General features: G+C 40.4%; 1 protein-coding gene across 3 annotated transcripts in view; it reads left to right on the top strand.

The window, feature by feature from the left end:
* The first annotated feature begins 2,675 nt into the window (after positions 1–2,675).
* Positions 2,676–10,527, top strand: part of LOC109928468 (uncharacterized protein C21orf62) — a 48,471-nt gene continuing 40,619 nt past the window's right edge. For 2 of the 3 annotated variants that reach the window (XR_007263193.1, XM_048602752.1), the window contains exons 1-2: positions 2,676–2,827; positions 9,123–9,223. The gene's annotated coding sequence lies outside the window, so the exon portion shown is untranslated. The remainder of the gene's footprint in view (positions 2,828–9,122; positions 9,224–10,527) is intronic. The other variant, XM_048602753.1, reaches the window with a different exon arrangement.

The following is a 10,527-nucleotide window of genomic DNA, read 5'->3' as shown; positions in this document are numbered from 1 at the left end:
AAAGTTAGATCACAATGGGATTGAGGGTGAGCTTGCCAATTGGATACATGGCTTAACGGCAGGACACAGAGAGTAAAGGTAGAGAATTGCTTTTTGGACTGGAGGCCTGTGACCAGCGGTGTTCCATAAAGATCAGTGCTGGGTGCTGAATATAGAAGGTGTGATTAGTAAGTTTGTGGATGACACCAAGATTGGTGGTATAATTGACAGTGAAGAATGTTATCTAAGATTACAAAGAGATCTTGATCAATTGAGACAATGGGCTTAACAGTAACAGATGGAGTTTAACTTGGATAAATGCAAGGTAGTGCATTTTGGTAAAATGAACAAATGGCAGGATTTATGCAATTAAAAGTAGGGCCTTGGATAGTATTGCAGAACACAGAGACCTACGGGTTCAGGTTCTTTGAAGTATGCGTCACATATAGATAGGGTGTAGTAGGGTGTAGTAGCATGCTTGCCTTCTTGCTCCAAACTTTGAGAATAGGAGTTGGGACGTCATGTTGAGGTTGTACAGGATGTTGATGAGGCATTTCTGGAGGACTGTGTCCGGTTCTGGTCACACTGTCATGGGAAGAATATTATTAAGCTGGAGGTCTGCACTGGCTATCCTGAGAGCTGCAATAATGCTTACCTACTGGAAAATTCATAGGCTCCTACCTCTTTCCAAGGTCTTTGTGCCATACAGGGATGGCTGAGAGTTAAGAGGTTAAGGGAATTCATGGAGTTAACCCCTCCAAACAAGATTCCTGACATGTTTACAAAACCTTCAGCCTAACACAGAATAACAATACAGCACCGCTCACACTTCATCCATGCCCATAGTAGAACAGACCATAGGCCTCAAGATAAGATTTCAATGCCTACATCCCTATTGTGAAGCCTTACAGTATATCCCAGAAAGGATACCCCATATCATTGTGCCATGCAGTTCTCTTCATAAATGAAGCCAACAAAAAGAGGATGTTCTGGATGCAGAACAGCAATCTTCTGAGGATGAAGATGAGGATCAGAACATTGACCAGGAGGGACAACCAAGAAAGCATAACAGAACAATGCATTACTGAAACCCAGGTGCTATAGAAAACTAATTGAAACCCACTTCTAGGATGAGTGAGCTCAGTTTGGTTTCCTTTAAGTGTTTTCCTTTCTGTTGCTTATGTGGCAAGCATCCCCTGCTTCCTGGACATGTGGAGCTTGTTATTGTTGTGGTCATGCCTTTCTAGATTGTGTTCCTGAGTCTAGTTGAGATAGAGTGGAAGTTGCTGAATAAATGGTCTCATTACCCATTTGACTGTACGCTTCATAACTTGAACTGATCCCACTTTCAAGGACCTACACATTGCATATCCTGCTGACCATTAGGGAAAATGCAGCAAACAGTGAGACAAGGAACTAACACTGCATGGGGCTATGGTTAGGTCACTCTTAAATCTTCAGTGTGTTTTATAGTGAAATCTCTCATGATAAGCATCCTGAGGAATCTCCTTTTGAACCTCCCATTCATTGGCCAGCTCTGGGACTAAAGGGCCCAGATCATATTGAGAGTATCCTGCCCAGATGCTGATTCCTCTTTCTTGACTGGAACATCTGCAGGCTTCAGGATCACAGGCAGTGTGAATGTGAAGAGGTCGGGGACCTTTATGGCTCCCGCTCACAATGGGTGCAAGCTGGCACCACCCTGTCACCTGAGAGGAAGAGATACCTGGAATGAGGTCAAAGATCCTTACCTTGCCACTAATGATGAGCACCTATGACTGCAGTGATGGAATGCAGCTCCAGATGCATATCCAGCAGAAGCTGAGAGTGTTGGGTCTCCAAGGTGGTCACCAACCTCTCCACAGAGACAGCCAGACACATACATGCCAAAACCTACCCCATACTAATAATGTTGGTGTACTCCTTCATCCTTTGATTTAGTTTATTAGCTGCACTGCCTGCTGTTTCGGTACATTTTGACAAATTCTTCAATAGCCAAGACCATGGGATCATCCTCTACATGGGACTAAGCAGTCATCTGGTCTCCAGTTGTCTTCTGAGTGCCAAAGGCACGAAGGCGTTTCTTCCTTGACCAGCTGCTGAGTGGAGAGGATAAAGCATTGTCCTCCTGTCCACCACCCTGTCCACCACGACCTCCAGCTAACAGCTTTCCTTTCAGCACATATGTCCCTATTTGTAATTGTTGATTAATACAGCGTAAGGGCCAGTTCCTGGCTTGCCGGAAGAGGTGTGCAACTGGGCTTTATATATGAAGCTAGTGGCATAAACCTGAGAAGATCCAAGTGACAAAGAGCCTTTTTGCTTCTCCTGTTGCATGGTTTCACATGAAGAACCAGAATGCATAATTAATAAGGTGAAAAGCAGACAATTGCATGAGAAAAACTGCTGTAACCTATAGTGGATGGGTGTCGTGAATCTCACTTGACAAAACACTTTAACTCAAACGGTAAAATTCAGCTCAATGTGCTTTGGCTGAGTTCAGTTGGCGAAATTGTTTTGTGCTGTAAACTCAAATAGTATCTTGTATTTTTAAACTAGGAAGGAAGTTAGATGCTGTAATTGTAAATGAAGGTTATTTGTCTCCCTGCTGTGTTAATAATTAAATGTGGACCTTGGGCTGCCCTTCTTCTTGAAAGTGTTGCTATGACAACAGTTGGGGGTTATGGCCTCCACTGAGCATTGAAAGAAGCAAGTCCAAGATCACAAAGCACATTCCTTCACTTGTGGATTTACAAGTGTTGTCAAAGGGATAGTTGGTGTGAGACATGAGATAATGCAGTTCACAAACCGATTTAGGCTGACTAGAAACAACTAAACATTGCAAAAGGTAAGTGAAGTATTCTTTTGTCTGAATCTGCTTTCACAGGTTTTAGGTGTTAATGCTTTTTTTTGCATTTATTACTGTTATTTTTGTTTTTATTCATAGTCAACAATTCAGCGTTAAAAATGAGAAAGTGTTTATTTGGAAAAAAAGGAGTGTTTAAATGGGTTTCGTTACATGTAAATAGAGGAATTGCTTATTAGTACAGCAAATTCATTATTTATGTGTTTCATGTTACATAACAAATGCTAAATGTGTCATCAGAGATTCTAAGCGAAAAGAAGTCCTTCTGGGATAATAAAATGAGTGTAAAGTCAGGGCAAGCAGGTTCCTTCTTGGCTCAATAATGCTCCAGATTTTGGGAACATTCTCAGTTCACTGAAGTTGTTTGAACACATTGTGTAGTCCAGATGGCTTGGCTCATCATGGAGATGCAATGTGTTACCCTCAGTTTCCATATTTGTAACTATTTTAATATTTAACTATTTGCTTAACAAACAAGTGAAAAGATTGGTTCTAAGAGTGCACCACGGCATTGTTTTCCATTCACCATCTTGCTCAGTAATTTCCAACAAAATAGTGTTCTTTGTATCTTGTTCTGATTAACATTTGTATATAGATGGGTTTAACAGATGATTGCTGTAAATTCATAGCAACCGGCATCCTTACTCCATTCCCAGGAATTCCTGGGACAATTTCAACAAACAAACACATTCACAGCAATGAATTCTGATCTGTAGTAAAATTTTGAGAGAACTGGACTGAATGAGGTTCGCTTACAGAAGTCACTCTCAACCTGGAAACCAGCTCCTGGGTGCATTGAAACATTAACTGGAGATTTCAGAGATAGTAGGAACTGCCAATGCTGGAGATTCTGAGCCAACAAGGTGTGGAGCTGGATGAACACAGCAGGCCAGGCAGCATCAGAGGAGCAGGAAAGCTGATTTTTTGGGTCTGGACCCTTCTTCAGAAACTGGAGATTTCAGGCTTGCTGCCGAACTCATGAAACTTAAGATGTCAAACTCAATCTTTTTAATTCATTGTCATCAAATCATTACGGCACATAAAGGGAACATTTAGCCCATCAAATTCTGTGATCTCCTTGACTTATAGAAAAGATAGGCAAAATGGGAAAGGAGTTTGGGCAAATCTAATAATAAAAGATGAGATAAATCTACAATATATTAAGATAAACAGATAGGGGAGATGGACAAAACCTATTTCCATTGGTTTGGGTATCCAGGAGCAGAGGACACAGTGTGAAATGTGGAGCAATTATAACCTTTCAGAAGTGTGTCATGGACAAGAGGGAGTGACGAATTGAATTGATTTTAATTTTCTTATTTTTCTTTTCCCTCAAAAATATGCATTGGTGTGCATCCTCAAGCCATGTTTGTGAAATCCAGTTTAAATTAATAGGGCAGACATTAATAGTTAAGGCGAGTTAGGTCACATATCAGCTATGATCTCATTAAATTGTTCAATGGACTTGAGTGGTTAAATGACCTATTCTTGTTTGTATATCCCCATGGTAGCAGAGAGAAAGGATCTTAGCTCTGAAGATCAAGATGTAGAATTAATACACATAAAGCTAAGAAACGAAAAGGAGTAGAAAACTCCAGGAGGAGTAGTTTTGTAGAATTCCTAACAATAGTCATAACTTTGGACAAAGTGAAAATCAGTTGAAGAAATGACGAGTGCAATGCAATTATCGTAAGGTTCTTTAAGTTTCGTTCAGACTGGGTAAGCAAAATTGGCAAAGGTAGCTTGAAGGACTAGAGCATGTCTTTCATCTGAGGCAGTTTGCTAGACCATATGTTGATGAACAATTTAGGAATCCGGCTATTTTCAATTGAGCATGATATAAATAAATATGGATAATTAGTAAACACATAGAATCCTGAAAGTGCAAAAAGAAGCCATTCGGCACATCAATTCTGCACCAATCCTCCAAGGAACATCCCATTCCAGACCCAACCCCTCACCCTATCGCCATAATCCCACATTTATCACCTACCCTGCATATCTTTTGACACTATAGGGCAATTTTGCATGGCCAATCCACCTAACCTGCACATATTTAGACTTACAGTAAAACAAATTCTGGGGAGGATGATACATTGGAATTTGATACTAAGTTTGAGAGTGATGTAGCTAAGTCTGAAAATAAAGGGTCGTCTGGATACAAAGATTTGTTTTGGTATGTTAATGGTAACAGTTAGGGCCAAACATTCACACTCGAGCAGGTGCACAGAGTTAGAAATTTCCCAATCCCAGAAACCCAGCCCAGGAGAAACATCCTCAAGCGGCACAATTTTCATTCTAACTGGATTCCAACTGAACTGCTACCCCGGAAATAGTGCAAAGGCAACTACAAAGGCTGCTGAGTGCTAAAGTGAGCTGGTTAAAAGGCCACTTCAGTTATAATAAAAACAGTAAGGCCCATTAGCACTCATCCTTCTTGCCCCCTTATAACCTCCACACTCCTTATGCTTCACTCATACCAATTCAGGCTGCCTCATGTCTCCTACACACTCACATGAACTCTCAAACTCTCTATGCTAACTCCCCACTCAAGGCTATCCACATGGTCTATGTCAGTGCGTCACACCGCTTCATAAGCCTTTATGTCCCCATTCCCACTTAGTGTCAACTCACACCGACTCGTTATTCCTCCCTCATGCCCATGGTCCTTTATAGGACCTGTGCCAGTTTAGTACCAAATTATACCAGTCCATATCACCCCATCTACCATACTTTATCATTGTATAATCTGTTGCAACTCACTCAGCATACATCATAGGCAGACCATACTGAGAAGCATGCTGAGTTGAAATAAAACAAAGTTCTAAGTATCTATTACAGGCTTCACTGTATTATAAAAACACTCTCATTGACAACAGCCCATTCAATAAATTTAAAACTTTCAAGTACTTAATCCAGATGAAAAAAATCTTGTATTTGTAGTCCCATATCAAAGGCAGGTATTTCTTCCTATAATTACTTGGATCTGTCAATCAAGCTGTGAACAACCAGACCCCTTTCTGTTCACAGTGATAATGGTTGTGGAAACAGTCAAGCAGTGTGAGTTATATAATGATAGCTCCTTTGATTTATGTCAACAAAAACCTGTTGAATTGGCAAGCACCATTTTCTCTCAATTACAGCCTTTTTGCTTCAAAAGTTAAAAAGTTTGGGATTTAAATGTTTTGACAGCTCAACAGTTCCACAGACCTTATCTACAGTTTATTTACATTTATGTCTATTTTTAACAATTCGGAAGAGGTATCAATCCTCTTTAAAAGAGTACCTGATCTCTCCAAAAAATCTGTGACAGGTTTACAAACAATTTGCAGAAAATTAGGCCTTTGCACTTTTTTTGAGATAGGACGATTTTCCTCTGCAAGCCAGCTTTATTTTTATCTGGCCTAGGAATGCCTAGCGCAGAATATAGCGCAGGTAAGGTTTCTTGTTTGAATGGGAGATTAAGATGGATTTCTTTTCACACAATATTTTCATCTGGTGGTGTGAGTGTTTGGAAGCCCATTAAAAGCACATCAGGTTTGAAAGCTTGTGAAGACAATGAATATCTCTGAGGATCTGAGAACATTCTGAAAAGCAAGTGCTTGCACACCTTCACTCTGTCTGGAGACTCTATAATGAGGGGTCATGATCTCAGAAGAGATGACCAACCATTTAGGATGAAGATGAGATCAGAGAGATGTGGATCTTTGGAATTCTTTACTGTAGAAGGCTATGGATGGTTTGACTTTGAGTGTGTACAATATATTTTGGAACAATAAGAGAATTAAGGGATCTAGGACAGGGTGGGAAAGTAGAGTTGATGTAAATGTTCAGCCAGGACTCAGTGCAGCACCGAGGGAGTGCAGCACTTTAACAAGTTCATTTTTCAGATGAGATGCACCACTGAGCCTTCATCCGCCCTCTCAGGTTGAGATAAAGATTCCCATGGCACTATTTTGAAGGCTAATCCTGGATTCTTGGTCAAAATTTTATCTCTTAATCAACACCACAGAAATAGACCAACTAATCTTCACCAGTTATGCCAACCTAATTTTTGCAAATTGGTAGCTACATTTCCTGTGTTACGACAAAGTCGACACTTCAAAGGTATTTCAGAAGTTGTCAAACACTTTGAGATATCTGGTGGTGAATATTGCTAAATAAATGCAAGCTTTTCTTTCTTTCTAACCCTATTGAATGAATGACCAGGCTTGAGAAGCTGTCTAACCTAATCTTTATTTTTTATGTTCCTAAGTGAAATCATCATTTCAGATTTCCTATGCTCTGCAGAGTTGCACCATCAGTTACCATAGTTCCTTAAAGTGCAAGAAATTTAAATGATCCGTTTTAATCTTTGCACAGGTTGCAACGAATTCTTCACTGCTGACCTTCGGGCTCTGAAACAAACCATCAATCAATGAATGCTCAAACAGATTAGGAAATATTTTGCTTGGTGATACTGGTAGGCTGTCTCATTAAAGTAAAGGATTTGCATAGTTTCCACGCTAGCTTGACAACATTAAGGTCAACAATCAAACAATTAGAACTGGATATGGCAGAACGAACCCAACAGTTTACCACGAGTGGGTGTAGAGCTAAGAGCCTGCTTCCACTAACTGTTTAAATCAAGACTAGGGTTCTCACCTCAAACTAAATGGTGGAGTAGACCCCTGATATCAACACTAGGGGTGCATTTTCTTATCTTAGTACAACCCCTCTGTTTGCAGTTGTCAGCCTGGTTGATGTGGAGGAATGCATGAGAAACTTGTTCAAATGTGCACCAGATTAGTTATGAAATTTAAAGATTTCAGAAAATATTTTCACCTTCTGAAAAGGTCAGTTACAACCTGTTCTTAAGTAATTCTGGATCACAATCACATATCTTTATTTCTTTTGTTGTTTTGTTAAATGCCTCTTTACAGTATCTTCCAAATGTTTGTTTCTGCATTACTAAATCATCCATCTCAGTCACAGCAGCAACTCCTCTCAGATGACACTTATTCAATGCCGAGGGGTTTTTAATCTGCATATTTTCTTGGCCAAGAATATTGTGCGCGTGTCATTTCTATGGCAACTCTGTCATTCCATTGTCCATAGCATCTTTACAATACTTTCTTTTAAAATATAAAACCAATGTAAAACAAAAGTATTTGTAGGAGTGGACTGGCCAAAACTGTAACATTTATGTGTACAAACATGACAAAGTTTCTTTATCAAATTATTCCCACCTTTTTGAGGAGGTTGAATTTGTTAAAGTTGACAGAACTTTTGATGTTTAGCATATAAAAAGTAAACTGAGGGCTCTTGTGGTGCAGTGGTAATATCCTTACCTCTGAGCCTGGAGGCCCAGGTTTAAGTCCAACCTGCTCCAGAGGTGTGTAATAACATCTATGAGCAGGTTGACTAAAAATACCTATAAAAGGTAAACTTGTTTAAAATTTTCATGTTGCAATAGGAGACTAGATATTAACAATGCAATTGCATTCACCTTGCAACGATTGTTTAAATTTGCTGACTATTTGGGGGATCCAGCCTTGAACAGAACAGGATTACAGAAAGGCTTTAAAATTGGGTCCCATCTAGTCCCACTGCACTTCCTGAAAATGCCGCTCTAGGAGCACAGCATCTCAGGATTTGCCAGTTGAAGCATTGTGGTAGCAGTTTTTGCAGTGAGCTGTCTGCCAGCAAAACAGAGAAAGTAGGCTGAAGAGTTATTGATGCTCTTGAGGTAGACCATATGTATTCCAAGCTTCACTGATAGTTCTCCATATAAACTTGAAAGTTAGTGCAGCCATCAAAAACTGTGCAAGTGGTAGTAAGGAAATCCTGAATCCAAAAAACCATTAGCTTCCTTCCTATTATATTATTTTCCTATCCTTTATTGCTTAATTACCAGCATTACACTCCCTTACACAAAATATGGACACATTCTTTCAAATGGAAAGTAAATTATCTATTAACAGGAAATCATTAACATTGTTAATTTTCTGCAATATTTTAGGAGAATGCTGGGAACTTTTAAAATAGACACTAAAGGCGATCCAGTTTTTGTCCCACTGATAAAGGACCACAGAAAGCTGCACAGATAATTTATTTTTGTAAATGTTAATTGCAGATTATAAGGATTGCTCTTAATGTCCCCCTCTCACTTTCACAGAAGGTTGGCATCACTGGCTAGGCCAGCATTTATTGCCCATCCCTAGCTGTCCTTGAGAAGGTAGTAGTGAGCTGCCTTCTTGAAACACTGTAGTCTAAAGTGATTCTTGTACACCAACAGTGCTGTTATGGAGGGAGGAAATTCCAAGATTTTGACCCAGTGATGTTTCTTCAAAGAAGTTCCAATTCGGGATGGTGTGTCACTTGGAGAGGAACTTGCAGGTGAGAGTGTTCCCTTGCACCTGCTGCCCTTGTCCATCTAGGTGATGGTGATAAACACCGAACGAACTGCAGGTGCTGTAAATCAGAAGCAAAAACAGAAGTTGTTGGAAAATCTCCTGAGGACCAGAGCTCACTGGACCCAAAACACTAACTCTGATTTCTCTTCACAGATGCTTCCAGACCTGCTGAGTTTTTCCAGCAACTTCTGTTTTTGTAGGTGGTGATTATGGATTTAGAAGGAACTGTCTCATGAATGAGGATAAGCAAGAACAAGGATACTATTTTCAATAATTACTGATAATGCCCTATCAGCGGCCATTAACAGAAGCAGAGGTCCCTGCAGCTACTAGGTACACAGAATTACAGAATTGTTACGGCAGAAGCAGGCTATTCAGCCCATCATGTCTACATCTGATCTCCCAATGAGCAGCTCACTTAGTGTCATTCTCATGTCTTCATCCAATAATCTTGCATATTGTTCCTTTTAAAATATAACTATGGCACCTTAAAGCAGTACTCAGTTTGGCTGAAGATGAAGAACATGTCTATAGAACTTAGAACAGTACAGAACAGGAACAGGCCCTTTCACCCACCATGCCTGTTCCCACATGATGCCATTCTAAACAAATCCCATCTGCCTGCACATGGTCCATATCCATCTATTTCCTGCCTGTTCTTGTGTCTGTCCGAATGCCTCTTAAATGTTGCTATCGTATCTGCTACTACCACCTCTCCTGGCAGCACATTCTAGGCATCTACCACCATCTGCGTAGAAAACTTGCCTTGCACATCTCCTTTAAACTTTCCCCCTTTAAACTCACACTGCTAGACACACCTTATAGTGGAGCTACATCAGTTCCTTGAAGGTCAATTGTTAATAAGATAAGCATACCAGATGAGAGGGAATGAAAGTTCAAGATTAAGGCAGAATTCGGCCAGAGAGATTGCATAAAAAGAGATATCACTTCAGAAGCTCCAGGGAAACCAAAGATAATTACGAGAGAGTTGCAGTGGGAGAGAGATCCCCTGAGGTTTGTCCGGAGGGAGGAAGGTAACTTCTTACCTCAGGGGATCTCTCTCCCACAGCAACTCTCTCGTAATCTCTTCGGATCCATCTTCTATCCGCCTCCCCCTCTCTCCCTATTTATTTCAGAACCCCCTTCCCCTCCCCCATTTCTGATGAAGGGTCCAGGCCCGAAACGTCAGCCTTCCTGCTCCTATGATGCTGCTTGGCCTGCTGTGTTCATCCAGCTCTACACCTTGTTATCTCAAATTTTCCAGCATCTGCAGTTCCTACTATCTCT

The sequence above is a fragment of the Rhincodon typus genome, chromosome 11, assembly GCF_021869965.1.
Source record: "Rhincodon typus isolate 14 chromosome 11, sRhiTyp1.1, whole genome shotgun sequence".
Taxonomy (NCBI): Eukaryota; Metazoa; Chordata; class Chondrichthyes; order Orectolobiformes; family Rhincodontidae; genus Rhincodon; species Rhincodon typus.
The sequence above is the reverse complement of the archived record's forward strand: the minus strand, read 5'-3'. Positions and strand labels throughout refer to the sequence as shown.